Source organism: Equus przewalskii, chromosome 4, assembly GCF_037783145.1.
Source record: "Equus przewalskii isolate Varuska chromosome 4, EquPr2, whole genome shotgun sequence".
In the NCBI taxonomy this organism is placed as follows: domain Eukaryota; kingdom Metazoa; phylum Chordata; class Mammalia; order Perissodactyla; family Equidae; genus Equus; species Equus przewalskii.
Genome location: NC_091834.1, coordinates 32,409,765 through 32,413,433, shown reverse-complemented (window position 1 = coordinate 32,413,433; position 3,669 = coordinate 32,409,765).

The following is a 3,669-nucleotide window of genomic DNA, read 5'->3' as shown; positions in this document are numbered from 1 at the left end:
ATTCCCAGAAGTAGCTGCCCCTCATCTCTAGTCAATGACTTCTTAAAACGTTATTGTTGCTCATCTCACACCCTCAACTCTTCCACTTTTACCTTCTCTTGAATTCCTTGTGAGAGAGTCAGGTTCTTTAGGGCATGTCTTATTTTTAAACTCTTTGTTGTCATTCCTGACATCATTACCTAGCCCAGTCTCCAATATTGTCAGTGTCTGGCATGTTTTCCCATCAGGACTTTTTTTGGGTACAGGTGGGTGGCAAAATGTTGTTTGGTTTTGCTTCCTGCTCTGTGTTGGCAGGGATCCTAGAAACTGGTTAAAGCCCAGGTCAAAGGCCTGGGTTTCTTTACTGCACCATTTGCAGTTGCACAGTTTGGGGGAGGGAGGTTCGTTCTACTAGCCCACTTCCCAGTAGTGTAGGAAAGAAGTAGAAAAAGAAGTTTGCTGGGACGAGAAATTAAATTTCCAAGTCTACTGGGGAGTAGCTGAGAAACTTCAGCCACAGAGACTGATTATTCACTCAGGCCCCAAATCTACGACAAGAAAACTCAGAGAGGTTTTTTTCAAACAACAAATGACATCCTCATTCTGATTATATGTTGTGATGAAGTTACCTTAGAAAACAGTATGATTGGAGAAGTGAGACTGAGCAGTGCCCTTCTCATCCTACCCAACCCCATTTTATTTGTATAAATAACGGACACCCAATTATTGACTCCTGTAAGTAAAAAGCCCAAGGTATAGAGTCCTCTTCAGGGACCGCGCTTCAACAATTTCAGAAATCTGTCTCTTTCCATCTCTTTGCTCTCCTTTCCCTTGAAGTGGTTTCTTTCTCAGGCTCACTCTCTCCTCACCGTGTCCCAGGTTTACATTCTAGCAGCTCAATAATGCTGTGTAAAGAGTGTGCTTCTTTCTGGGTTGTCCCAGGAAAGATTCCTATTGGCCCAGCTTAGGTCACACGTCATTCCTAAACCAATCATTGTGGTCAAGGCTGTGTGCTTTGATTGGCCAGGCCTAAATCATGGGTCTATTCCTGAAACCTGAGCTGTGCTGTCACTTCCACCTGGACCACAAGGACTGAGTTTGTGCAAGGGTGTTTCTCAAAGGAAAATGAAGACATGATTAGCAGAAAGGGAAATCGATTCCACAAGGCTGGGACAAGAGGAGGTCAGCAAAGCACCAACAGGACAAAATTTAAGGAGACACTCATATTCTGGTTCATGCAGTGTTGGTTTTGAGAGTGAGCCCCTCCTCAAATTTTGTGCCCTAGGCTCCTCAGTCACATCACACCAGTCCCGGCCCTGGATGCTAGGCAAACAGAAGACAAAATATTCATTATACCCATATTCAAAAATATCTACCAGAGCACCTGAAATCCCCACCATTAGAGATTCATTTCTTTGGGTTAGGCAGAGGTATCTCCAGGAGTCCTTCAATTTTATTTTATTTTTTTCAAAAACAGCTAGGGGGCAAATCTTTAAGTCAATAAGAGTTTCCCATATACATGTTAATTATAGATTATGAAATCAGTCACCTTCAGGGCCAGCACATGTTGAAAGCCCCACCCCCTAATAATGTATGGGACACTGTAAGGAGAGGGCTTGGGGAAGAGGGAGGAGTGGCTAAGGCCTGAGAATGTACACAGAGGGGTCCCGGAAGAGGAGAAAAATGACATAGAAAAGGAGACACAAGATGTTAAAGGCACACGTTTATTCAACCACTTAATAACATTTACTGAACACTAACTCTAGGCCTACCTCATCAATTTTCTTAAAATCTGCCATGTGGAGAAAGTGAGGTAGCAGGCTGGCAAGTGAGGAAGTAGCAGGAAAGACTCAGGGCACCATAAACGTGGGCTTCTCTCAACAGGAGTTCTTTGGTAGTGTACCCCATCTGGGAAGGCTTCTCTGGAGTTCTGATGTTAAGGCTTCAGGGAGAAGCAGGAATCCTGCCAATGGCAAATTCTTGGGTATTCAGGCTGCTGGCATCTATGAAAGCTTAATTTTCCCCTACGGCAAGGGTTTAAGGAAAGACTAGGAGAGTTATGAATTGTGTGTCCCTCCTAGGACCAAGGGAAAAGTTAATCTTTAAACCATAAAATAAATAAGTCAAGTACCTCTTAAGTATAGTACTAATAAAGACAATTTTTTCCATCCTTCATATTTCAGTAATTTAATCTTCCCTTTCTGGGATTCTAGTTGCTTTTGGCAAAGAAAAGAGTTTACATAACTGAAATATATCTGCCTCTGTTAAAAATCAGGTTTTAAAATTTTTTGTCCACCTAATAATGATAAATATATAAAGCAATGATTGTCTTATTAGTTGGAGGCTGCATTTGGGAATATGATTGTTCATTATGTCAGCTCATAACAGATACAAACACTACTCAGAAACCAGAGTGACCCGGTCCGTAGACCCCAGCTGTCTCCTTCTGGGTCTTCTTCCTTGCCCAAAGAATACTATCAGATGATTTTTCTGCAAAATACAATAATTGGAAAATTATTAATAAGTAAAATAAATATTAAGTACCTCTTACATGCAAAGCACTGTGCTAGGTGTCGTAGAAAATTCCAGGCTGAAAAGGATAGGGTGTTAACCCCCGGAGCTTGCAGTCCAGGAGAGGAGATCTATACACAGTAATAACTCTCTAAAGAGGCAGATTGCCCAAACTGCTGTATTAGAAGCATCAGCTAAACTATATGGAGAAAGAAAAGATGAAGTGCAACCAGTGGCTTAGAGAACAGGTCCCAGAAGACATGGAGTCTCAGCTGACTCCACAAGATGCTCTGCGGACAGGGGCAATCCAGGCAAGGGGAGGGTTGGCTCAAAAGTGCTGGGAACAGGCCTCAAGTGTGGCTGAACATCTGGACCTTGGCAAGCATGCCATAGAACTTAAGACCAGATGGCTGGCTGAGAAACAGATTGGGAGGACTCTGGCTTCTCGACCCCAGAGGCTGGGAGCGCCAGGGTGCTTCGCCCCATAGGTTAACATTAGTCAAATCTTAAACCATCATAGCTGTGGCTTTTGAGGGTGTCCTACAGAGAAAGACATACCAATCCAATTGTGCATGTGTACAGAGAGAGAGATATATATATATATATACATAATTATGCAATATATATTATTGCATATTATTATGCAATATTACATATAGGTATAGATTTACATTAACAATACATTATCTTCATCATCATCATCCCTCTCTTTCATTTGGCTTGTTTGTTTTGAATGATTTAGTCTACCTAAATTAAAACCTCTAAATTCAAGATCATCCAAGCTATGAGCCCCACAAGAACCCAGGGCTTCCAAGCAGAGGGGAAAGATCTCACATTTTAAGCAGAACTGAGACAAAATGGCAACAGGATAAATATCTAGAAACCTACACCAGGTGTTGTTTTCTCAGCTATTCAAAGAGGCCCCACTAGTCCTTCGGGAAAGGAGTCCTCCTCAGCTTCTCAAAGCCTCAATCTGTGTGGGATGCACAGATCCCAAGGGCTCTGGGGAAAACCCTTACAACTCCCGCTGGCCAGAGAACAGCGGCAGGGGCGGCACAGGAAGTTCTCGTCCTTCCACCTGCCCGGGATTCCCGGCGTGAACTCTTCCTGGAAACGCTTTCTTCATCATTTATCTTGCGTAATCTAGCGGGCCCTCCCTCCGCTCTCTGGCTTCTTATA